At 36.9% G+C, this 12,088-nt stretch overlaps 1 protein-coding gene across 5 annotated transcripts in view; it reads left to right on the top strand.

Annotated features, from left to right (window-relative positions):
- Positions 1 to 12,088, top strand: part of AFF3 (ALF transcription elongation factor 3) — a 514,246-nt gene that overhangs the window by 127,240 nt on the left and 374,918 nt on the right. The gene's annotated exons all lie outside the window — the stretch shown is intronic.

Genomic DNA, 12,088 nt, shown 5'->3' with positions numbered 1-12,088 from the left:
AGCAAGCATTATGCAATTACTGAAGTCTGTAGATCAGATGTTACACTTGGCAAGTCTGCTGCAATCTTCTCCTAAGACTTCAAGCTTGCACCTACACTACATTGGTCTACTACTTGGGATCACCTGTAGTGCAATGTGCAAAGGGAGAATCACTCAAAGGAGAACGAAAAATAAATGGTCTGTACAGTAATTGAGTTCTTTGAGATGTATTGTCATTATGCACGTTCCATGATCCCCCTCCACGCTCTCTACCTCCAAGTCCTTCACTTCTGGATTCTGTGGTTGCAAGGAAACTAAGTGGTGGTGGGTGCTCTCCCCTCTTTTATGCCTTTGGTGAGGAGCATGAGGACTCGCAGAGTGCAGGTGTACCATACAGACACTTCTGGCCAAAAGACTCTGAACTCAAGTGCATGGGTGCATGCATACCTTTGGTGGAATGTGAACATGTATAACACATCTCAAAGAGTTCCACTTACTGTACAGGTAAGTAACTCCTCATTCATAATAATGTCAGGAAGCCTAGGAGTTAATGCTGAAATTTTTGAAATGTAGAAACTTTATTGGATTTGTATAAAGTGTAAACATGAATGAGAAAAAGAGATGAGAGGGAAGCAAGAGAGATTCATTTTAAAATCATCTAACAAATATGTTCAGGCTTAACTTAGAAAACTATAGATTTTTAATGTAACTTGTTTTGTATCGACTAGTGTTTCTTTTCTTTCTGTGTCTATTTTCTAGACTGTAAGATCTCTGAGGCAGGAAGTGTCTCGAGCATTATATCTATGTATTGTAGAGTGCCAAGCATGTTGTATTGTGTAAATAATTGCTATAAATTTGAAAACATACTGGTAGTTGTGAAATATTGTTCACATCATTTTCTGTTTGGAACAATCATTGACAGATGCTGTAAGTTTTAACAGGGTGTCATCGTAGTTTAATATCAAGATTACAGTGATAAATATACAGAAATGTTACTCCATTGCATCAAGTCACTGAATTTGCTGACATAATAAAGTGCAAATGGGTTATGTTGAATGCTGACTTACAACTTCAGTATTTGTTACAAAGATTACTCTAATAGAGGAAGTGCATATGATACTAATTACCCTGTAAAATCACACTGTAATAATACTCTAAAATCATTACATTTTAAAAAGACAAAATACAAAAAAGTCATCTTCACCAAAATATTGTCTCTGCTTTTTCCAGCTTTTGATGCCTTATTTGCATCATTTGAAAAGTGTTTTATTTTTACGTTGGTGAATGCATTTATTCTCACACATAGATTCAAAGGCAGAAGAGTCCATTGTGCCCATGTAGCCTGACCTCCTATATAACATAGGCCATGTAGAAACAAATAGAGGGCTGAGCCTACAAGTGGATGCACATGTACAGACCTTCTCACTTTAGATTTTACTTCTTTTCAGCTGATAGCTTCATGCCTGTCAATCAAGAAGGAGGAAAAGGGAGTATTCTTCTCCTCTCCAAAAACAGCTCTCACAATAGACTGTCTGTCCCCCTCAGAGTCCTGATTCTGAGGGGGATAGATAGTCTCCCATCTCTGCCAGTCAAGGCAGAAGATCCATAGCAATCCCTCACTGCTAGTGGTGAAGGTATGAGACATTATGCCCTGCTGACCAGGCCTCAATAATCTGGGATAACAAACACTTTATCTAATGAACACCAAGTTTTTTGTTTATAAAAACAACTTCCCTCTGCAGAAAAAAGATCTAGGTCTCCATGTGATGGAGGTGCATGCATGCAGGATTTACCTTATCACTGGGGTATGTTACTTACTCCTGTGACTACACATCCTCCTGTCATCTTATTAGCTTTCATTGACTTGTAAGTGCTACACTCCAGAGCTTTTTGAGAGATTTTTTGAGGGGATTTTCAGGCTTAGGTAGCATAACTTCTGAATGGGATATCTGGCTTCAGAGCTACATGCAGTGTTATGGAGCCATGTTGGTCACGGGATATTACTGAGACAAGGTGGGTGAGATAATAGCTTCTGTTGGACCAGCTTCTGTTGGTGAGACTGACAAGCTTTTGAGCTTATACAAAACTTTCCTTCAGGTCTGGGAAATGTACTCAAGATGAAGAGCTCTGTGTAAGTTTGAAAGCTTGTCTCTCACCAACAGAAGTTGGTCCAATAAAAGACATTATCGTACCTATCTTGTCTCTTCAAAGCTACATGACTTCCACCGCCTTGGTTCAGAAACCAATGAATCAGAAAGACGTACCTGGGCTATAAAATCCAAACCATAGACAATCCCAAAATTCAGAGCTGTTAGAATATGGTATTTTGGTTCAATTAATTACAGAAATAAAGGTCTTGATGTGAATATTAGAGACATAAGGTGAAGTCCTGGCCCCATTGAAGTCAATGGCAAAACTCCCATTGACTTCAGTAAACTTTCTCAAAATTTAGACTAGTCATAATCAGGGGTTTCTGTTCTGTTATGGCTCATTGCTAATGGATACTTTAGCCTAGATTGTACCTTACTCTATCTGTATTTCATTCTGTATGTTATTTAAAATATGTTCAGTACTTATAAACTCAAAAAACTCCAGGACACAGGTAACTAGAATATAAATATGTTTTGTGAAAGACTTAACAGGCATAGACTATGTGCAATACAGAAAGCATTGTTATAATTATTAAAATCATTTTGTGAATAAGTCACTTTTCACAACTACATAACCAGCTAAATTTCACCCCTGCTTTAGTTAGTGGATATAAGAAATATCAGTACTGGCAGTATAAGACAGTGCTTTATTATACGTGGTGTTGATTTAAAAAAAAGGCAGAGGATATGTGTTGTTCTCTACATGTTGGGTCATCGTACATTGATCTACTCTAAATGTTTAATTCATGACCAAGAAATATGTGATTTTAGTAGGTTTTCCTGCTGGAGTACAGCTCTCTGTGACTTAATTGGAAATTTAATTTAATTTAAATTGAAAAGTGTTTTTCATTTGTCAAGTATTCCCATCAGAAATCTAGGATATCTTATAGAATTTAATTTTGTATCGTCACTATGTTAAGCTCTTCCTTGACTATTTCTCATCTCTGTTCTTTCTGACTCAGAAGAGTCTGTGTGTTTGAATTTACTATTGCATATATTTGATGAAATATTCCTTTATTTAATTAATCCATTTTTCCTAAAGAAAATTTGATGGTAAATAATGAATAATTAACAACAAATTTTGAAAACAGTTTATTTCTTGAGCATTTGCAGACGTAGCATTGCAATAAGCATGGAATTTAGTTGTTTATTTTACTGAACATACTAATACAAAGGGTTCCAACTTTGCCCGAGGAAATCATATCGTTAACTCGCCAGGAGGCTCAGGACTGCACCTAATTTACATTAAATGGAGTGGATGGTAATTGCCATTTTCTTTAATATGGAGATAAAGTCTCTAGAAACAAGTCTCAGTATACCATTCCACATTTTTTTTGGAGCAGTCTTCCTCTCTGTTCAAGATGGAACATCACTTCTTGGCACTTATAGTCACCATGGGCTGGGCCTCTATATTAAAGAGAAGAGAGCCACAAGCTACATTGCTGAACTCCACACATTTGATCACACTTCAGCCTGCCTATGTTAAGCTAAACTCCCACACTGTTTAACATTCTTTAAAAAAAACACTACTATTTCAGTTTTTAACAAGAAAACTTCAAATAAAACTGCCAGGACAAAATTAAAGTATAACCTGTATATATATAGTCACCAGTGTCCTTGGGACTGGTGTCTTCATTAGGAATAAATTCAGTAAATCAAGTCCTAGTGTCTTGCTTACACAAGCTTCTATCCACCATCAGTGCACTTAACAGGTTTATAGTAGGGACAGCAGACTTAGTGAGGTGGATGAAACTAACAGAAAAATTCCCAAATAATTTATCAGCAATATGAATGTAATTACATTCACTTTAAGGCCCCTTTACACTGCCATTACAGTGTGAAGGAACATTAGTGTAAATGAGACTCATTATTTGCAAAAGCAGATACAATATTTGGGGAGTGGGCAGGTAATTTTTCATAGATATTTTATTCTGTAAGGAAAAACAAAGGATTCCCTGTACCACAGACAGATTTGAACTATAATACCCAATGCACAAATCACATAGTTCCAGTGAATCTTAGTCATCATACAGAAGCAATCACATTCTCTGTTTGCTTTGCAGCACCCGATTCCTTGCTCTTCAGCTGTTTGACTTGTTCAGCTTTGCCTATAGATCTTCAGAGTTCTTTTAATCAGCAAATTTGCACATACCTATCTGTGTACTTAAGTGGCTCCATCCTTACTACCTGCACACAGGGATAGTACATGTATGTGCACACCTGTACGTGTCATAAACAGATAGCTAAGGGTTAATGTCTCTTTCACCTGAAGCACCTGACCAGAGGACCAATCAGGAAACCGGATTTTTTCAACTCTGGGTGGAGGGAAGTTTGTGTCTGAGTTTTTGTTTTCTGTCTGCCTGCTTTTCTCTCAGCTTTGAGAAGTGATTTCTGTTTTCTAATCTTCTGTTTCCAAGTGTAAGGACAAAGAGATCAAATAGTGAGTTACGTGGTTTCTTTTCTTTGGTATTTACATGTCTATAGTTGCTGGAGTGCTTTGAATTGTATTCTTTTTGAATAAGGCTGTTTATTCAATATTCTTTTAAGCAATTGACCCTGTATTTGTCACCTTAATACAGAGAGACCATTGGTATGTATTTTTCTTTCTTTTTTATATAAAGCTTTCTTTTTGAGACCTGTTGGAGTTTTTCTTTTCTGGGAAACTTCAGGGAAATTGAGTCTGTACTCACCAGGGAATTGGTGGGAGGAAGAAGTCAGAGGGAGATCTGTGTGTGTTAGATTTACTAGTCTGATTTTGCATTCCCTCTGGGTGAAGAGGAAAGTGCTTTTGTTTCCAGGATTGGAATTACAGAGGGTGGACTCCCTCTGTTTAGATTCACAGAGCTTGTGTCTGTGTATCTCTCCAGGAGCACCTGGAGGGGGGAAGGGAAAAGATTTATTTCCCTTTGTTGTGAGACTCAAGGGTTTGGGTCTTGGGGTCCCCAGGGAAGGGTTTCGTGGGGACCAGAGTGCCCCAAAACACTCTAATTTTTTGGGTGATGGCAGCAAGTACCAGGTCCAAGCTGGTAACTAAGCTTGGAGGTTTTCATGCTAACCCCCATATTTTGGACGCTAAGGTCCAAATCTGGGACTAGAGTTATGACAGTACGCATAAGGAAATCTTCTAATATGACTACTCAGTATGCGATTTTAAAATGGCCATATCTTTGTTTTTTTCAAACCAGAAACACTAGTCCTCAATCAGAACTATATCCGTCAAATGTGGATCCTGTGGTTATACTAACTGCACTGTTGAGTCAAAAGTTAAACTGTTTTTGCTATATCCTTGTTCAAACATATGTTTATTACAATGGGAAAAGTATATTCCTACCTGCCCTTCTGGTAATTTAAAATATATCTGAAGGGATTTAGCTGAAATATTCAAACATATTCACTTTCAGGTGGAGAACAAACATGAAACATTTCAGCCCAAAAGGTAAATATTTTGGAAAGTTATGAGCTTGCAAAAACAGGAGGTTATAATAAAAACTCTTTTGGAACATTAACTGTGTTGGGACTAGAAAGGGCCCACTATAATACTGAGTGAATTAATGTTAAAATTGTTCTCTCATTTATGACATAATGGGTAAATTCGTTGGATTCCATTGTTAGTTTAGAAGTTACTTTCTCATTGTACCTAGAGTGACCTTTATTACATAAATAAATAAATAAAGTTTCTTAAGTACACGATTATTTGTATAAATGCCTCAACTCAGCCCATTAATATTCTCTCTCTAATACCAGTGAAACATCTTTCTTTTCTTGTACAACTCGTCTATTGCAGGCACTGGCATTTAGATGTAAAAAAAGGCAAGTATACATTTCTGAACTGTTTCTTCTGGGCATGATTTTAGTATGATATGAAATATATCAGATGTTAATCTGATCAGTTAGTTGAATATAGAAATAAAAAGTTGGATTAATGAGACGTGGCTTGAATCTCTCCCTCTCTGTGGAGGTCTGTGTACAGATGAATTTTGTTTTCTAGCACAGGTGACTTGATGACTGTAGGTGCATGTATGGGCTTTATTTTAATGAATGTTTTTAGGTTTCTCTTCCCAGAGAGTTCTCAGGGAGATCTTGTAGTTGTACTGCACTGATGTGTAAAAATTGTTGAACAGCACACTTGCTTCTCTTGTTTTGGAACGCTTGATGAGCTCACAGGTGTTATACAACAGATTGAAATCATTCTAATTTTAAGTCAAGCACCAATTAATTCTGCAGTCTAGGATTGGGTAAAGGGAAGACTAATCAGGTAGCAATTTTAAAGTTATGTTACAAACTGCTTCCTTATTCCAGTGCGCCACTGACTTTTTTTAAAGTAAGACTAGTCATTTAGATATGAAACATAACTTCTGTATGACAATATAAGTTTGACTAACTGAATCTATTACTGTAATAGGTAAACAGCCTTTTTACCCCAAATCACTGCTGAGGTTAAATTCCTTGAGTAATGTTTAAATTCAGATCAGGAATGGCAGCTTTTGGAATTAATGAATGTTTGTGCTGGTTTGGGTATCTCTAGTGCTCTGATTACAGATTTGATGCAAGGCTTTTATTAAGAAAATGTCTCATTAATGTACTACTTCTAGAAGGGGAAAAATCCTCAGCACACATCCTCTCCCATTCAGCAGATCACAAAACAAGGTCCATGTCATAGGCATTTAAAAATTAGATGGAACCAAGCAACCTTATTAAATAATATATATCGTAGCCATAAATTCCACTGAGGATTCACATGTGAAGTAGTAATTTTCTGTAAAAGAATTCATAAATAGAAAGCAAAAGAAGAAATAGAAAGCAAAATAAAGGCATGAGAATCTTGTCAAAGCTGTTTTATGGAACAAAATGCTGTTTTTAATTTTTTTAAAAAACCCTCTTCTACAAAATACCACATCAAACTTTTGTTAAAATTAAAAGAACTTGAGAGAATGTATATGTTTTGTTCCCCAGGGTATTACCCAGATAATGTCTTCCAAAAAATGTTCTATATTACCCCCCCCCAAAAAAAAGGCAAAGACTGATCAACACCCGGATACACGTTTCCTTAAATGAACATAGTAACCTCAGCCAGTAAAAATGTCTTTAAATCATATTCTTTCATCTACATCCATGTATAGTTAAGACTGATGTAGAAGTATTTTATAAGACAATGACAGGAAAGGGATACTTTCAAGTCTCATTGATATGGCTGATGACAAGGAATGATAGAAGTTCTGTCAGAAATAAGCACTATTGGAGAAGGCTGAAGGAGCAGCTTAAACTTTAGTGAGCTATCAATCTACAACCTCTAAAGGTCAAAAGAATCCAGAGTGTTTGAAAGGTATATGAGTTCTGTCAAGAGAAACTTGAGGAGGCTACACACTGTAAAGTCTTTCTTTAGGTGCGTTGCTGGTCAGATTGTGTAGCTGCTGCTGTTTTCTCACAATATATTTACAAAGTTATGTTTTGATAATAGGATGAAGGCCAAAAATGGCCTGCACAACTACTTATGAACAAACGCACTGTCAAGTATAGTGATTGTAGATACAGATGTACTGCATATATTATATTCATATACAGATATCTTACATGGTAATGCTTATTCTGTTTACCACACCTGTTTTGGCTTGATTAGCCTTTTAAATAAGAATGTCTTAACTCTATTGTCGGGATATCTTGAAGGTTCACGGATCTTTACTCATGAATAGGGCAGCAAAAATCAATGAAAACACTTCCTATCTGCAGTGCATATCTATCTGGTTGTGGGCAAGATGCACTACTCAAAAACAGAGCCAGTATTCAATTAGCAATTAGCCCCATAGTTACACCTATAAATGTGCACTGTTGATTCAAGATGCCTTGTTACAGCTGCCATACACAAGACTGGCTCCATAGTTATTATCTAATATGAATTTACATGTAACATTATCCTCCTAACTGAACTAACAATATTTGAAACACATTTATGTTTGTATTAATGTCCAAGGTCAAAGGAGATAATTCGAATGAATGTTCCACTGTGTATTATCCCAGATAACATTTTCCAGAAATGTCACATATTACAGGAAGGCCAAAGGCTGATCAGCACCCTTAACATGATCTATTTCTTTTCTTGTTGGTTTTTCCAAAATGTTCCATGCTTGCTGTATTGAGGCTACAACTTAGTTTCTCCATCTTTCTCCCCCAGAAATGGTGGAAAAAACAGTAAACATACCAATGCTTATGTAATGAAGAAAGAAGCAAACATTTTGCCCTTGACTGCTGTGAAAAGGAGGGAAGCATATGTTGTATAACTTATATTGGTAAATGTAAAACTGTAATAGAAAATTAATATAAATAAATAAATATAAATAAAGGATAGGATTTTTTAAAGGGTTCAACATTGGCCTAAACATGCTGACGTTGAGCTCTGCGATAAAACTAATACTCACTTTAGTGGGAGCAGAGATACGTCAAAGTTGGTTTGTTTTTGGAGGATATGTTTTGTTTTGTTTTTTTAAAGGCCATAGAAGGGTTTAATCTTTTACTGTATTTCTAAATTCTCTTCAGGCTGGGAGGTGCTTATTGGGCTACAGTCACACAGATTATGATGCAACAGACTGATGTAGAATGTGTGTGTGTGAGAGTGTGAGACAGAGAATGGCAGCTGCCTGTGCACCTGTGTGAGAGAAAATGGCAGCTGCCTATGCTATTTAATTCTGCTGCATCTGTGGGCTGTGCCAGGGAAGTACAGCCTTGATCTTTCCCAGGCTCCATAGGACCCAACCAGCAGAGGCTACAGTGAGGATGCAATGAATGGCTCCTCCCCTGGCCACAGTCCCCTTTTTTGAACTATCACCCAGCTCCTCAAAGGTATTTAAGTGCCCAACTTCCCTTGTGGAAGTTAGATAACAGCTGGTATTTAGATGCCTGTCTGCAAGTCCTCCACAACCTTGTTTGCCAGAAGTGTGCACTATCTTTAGCTAGCACAAAGGACCTGGAGTGAACCTGGTCCTTATGTCTTGAAATATGAGAGTGCCACTGTGCAGAAAGTGAGTATAGTTTCCCTGCAAATAATCTGAAATACATGAAAGGAAGACTATAGCAGCCTCAGACATCCAGACTTTTGTTAGTGCTATAAAGTCCTCCAGTGTGAGTTCCAGATCAAATGGTAACTGTTTTCTTTGGAACCCTTTTTTTTTTCCATTAGCAGATCTGTGTGTGAAAGTGCATTTTTTTTTCCATCCAGTCCTTCTGTGTCCAAAGATGCTACTGTTTCATGTATTTCATGTGCAGTAAGTGGAGATATATATTGTATCCACAAAATTATCATAATGGGTCATCCACAGCAATTTTGTATAATTGTAGGCATTTGGTTCTATGTAATGTTTCAGAAATATTTGAAAAGATGTGTTAAAACATACCAGAGGTGTTTGTGGGCTATCCTGTACATTTCTCCGAGTACCTGGATGTTAATTGATTAATGTGGTTTTTTTTGTGGGAGGGGGATGTGGGAGGTGAGGGAGAATATTCACCTTGGAAAGCATAGTAAGCAAATTCTGTAAGTCAACACACAGGGAGCTGGCAGACTTCCATGCTAATAACTTCCATGTAAGGAAGTTGTGTTTGAAGAACCAAGAGGAAATTTAACTAAAACTACTGTGACCAAGTGGGTAGAGTATTGGAATGGGACTCAAGAGCCCTGGGCTCTATTGCCAAGACTGCAATAGACCTACTGGGTGACCGTGGGCAAGTCGCTTCCCCGCTCTATGCCTCAGTTTCCCCCTTTGTAGAATAGGGATAGTAATTCTTACCTCCTTTGTAAAGTTATCTCTTTTGAAGAAACAACACTATGCTTTTTGTTAACTATATATGACAAAATATTTTTGTGTACTTTAATCTATCTGATACAGCTTTAAAATTGCTTGGTTTTCATAAACCATGGTTGGGAAAAGTCTTTTCTCCTAGTACTTGCCCATGGGAAAATCCAAGGCCACCTCTCTCTTTTCCTTGATGAAAGTGTTTTCAGACATTCTCATCCTCATATAGAAACACTGTTTCACCTTTACTTACTGAAGTATGTCCTGCTGAAAAGGTCCATGCTAAGGCAGGCATCAGGAATATTTCCTGAACGAAGAAGAGCCAATTAATGAATGGTAAAGATTCATTTTTTCAGTCTGAAACATATACACAATCACATTATATTCATCTGTTTTTTGTTGTTGTTTATATAGCATGATTGGCATTGGGAAACTAACAGGCTGGTAATGGCAATAGTTTATATACCCTATTTATAAAAACAGCTTATTTATGTTCTGTATCCCTTACCCCCTACCTGCTATCTGTATATCTTTAGGCTTTGAGCACCTCAGAACAAGGACTGTGTCTTTTTTGTTTGTTTGTTTGTTTGGGAAGCACCTAGCATATTGCAGGCACTACCAGAAATAAATAAATAAAATAGGAGTAATAAATGTGTATAGATAAGCTACAAGACAAGATCATTGGCCCCCAAAGAGCTTACAGTCAAAACATGAAGATTATTCTCTAATCAAGTAGAGAAAATGCTGAGTCCCCCTACCAGCAACTTTCATAATAGCTTAGATTGTTATCTCTCTCTTAGCTCCACACACGAAGCATCATGGTAGTTTTGCATAAAGATCAACGGGTATAACAGGGTCCTTAGCAAACCCAAATATGAAGCTCTGGGTCAAATTCTCCTCTCAGTTATACCTATGTGACCCATTCTCACAAGTCAATGGAGGCTGCTTGGGTGCAGAATTTGATCATCAGAGTTCACATTTATATTGGAAGTTAAGGTGAAAGAGTTCTGTTTCTGGTTATGCTGTATATCAAATTAACTTTGCACGTCTGTTGTGTCTTTCAGGTTGTGTTCTGTGAATTATTGCCTTCATGTTTAAACTGTTAAAGCCTGCTGTATTACTAAGCAGCTATCACTGTAGCTTTGCTTTGCATTAGCAAAAAGAAGAGAAAAAACCCCTCCTAACTGAGGACTGTCAGGGATTACTGTGTGTATGTTGTGACAAACCAAACAGCCTCCAGGGTGCTTATCTCCACTGCTGCTCACTTCATGTTTTATCCATTAAATGAATGTGATGAAGGAATTTTTTTCTTGTTTCTTCACATTACTTTTTCTACACTGGAACAATTTAACATGAAGTAGTCTCAGCTCTAGCTTTACTGAAGCAGAAATGTCATCTAAATTGTCACTGATGATATAATTTTCTATTTAATTGTGGAAGTCTATTAAAGATGAACTCCTCTTTAATTGTGTGCATTTTGAATACAAAGACCTGGGTTAAGCAGGTTTTAAATTTGGCAAGATTGTCATTTGCAGGAGCTTTTTAACACTGCAGGGTGTGTGTGTGTTTTCACAGAAAATATTTTTAAAATATATTTCATTGCAGTTAAATAAGTATGGAGAGGATAACAATCAGGATAGCTCATTGTTACTAAGAAAGATTCATAGCTATTTTAAAAGAGAGCATTCGAAGAGAGAAATTATTCAAATAAATTAATTTTTATAAATGTATTAGGTTCAAAGAGGAAAAAAGGTAAGTTTCAGTTACCCCCCTTAAAAAAACCTTCTCCCTTCTCCTTTATTGCTTTAGCCTGTTCCTATTTGCATTTTTAAAACATCTCACTAGCTCTCTATGGAATTCCCTCACAGCCTTGAGATGGTTTTACACAACTGAAAATGATATTTGTGTCACAATTATTTATGAAAAGCATAAAAACAGTTACTGAGACGGCAGAGACTTTCTGATTGTTGGGTTTTCCCATAACGTTAATTACAATAATGCCTGTAGCCTGGCACGTTAATCTTTGAGATGCATCCTCTGTTTGTTGTGACAAGATGAGAGGGCATACATGCCAGGGCTGCCAAATAGGATTTGTATTAGCAGGAAAATTCTGGTTTTGACAGGGCTATCAAAATGCACCATTGCTTGCCTCCTTCTACACTGTGCAGACTGCTTTCT

Source organism: Gopherus flavomarginatus, chromosome 1 (genome assembly GCF_025201925.1).
Source record: "Gopherus flavomarginatus isolate rGopFla2 chromosome 1, rGopFla2.mat.asm, whole genome shotgun sequence".
NCBI lineage: Eukaryota > Metazoa > Chordata > Testudines > Testudinidae > Gopherus > Gopherus flavomarginatus.
This window is presented reverse-complemented; position numbering and strand designations above follow the sequence as displayed.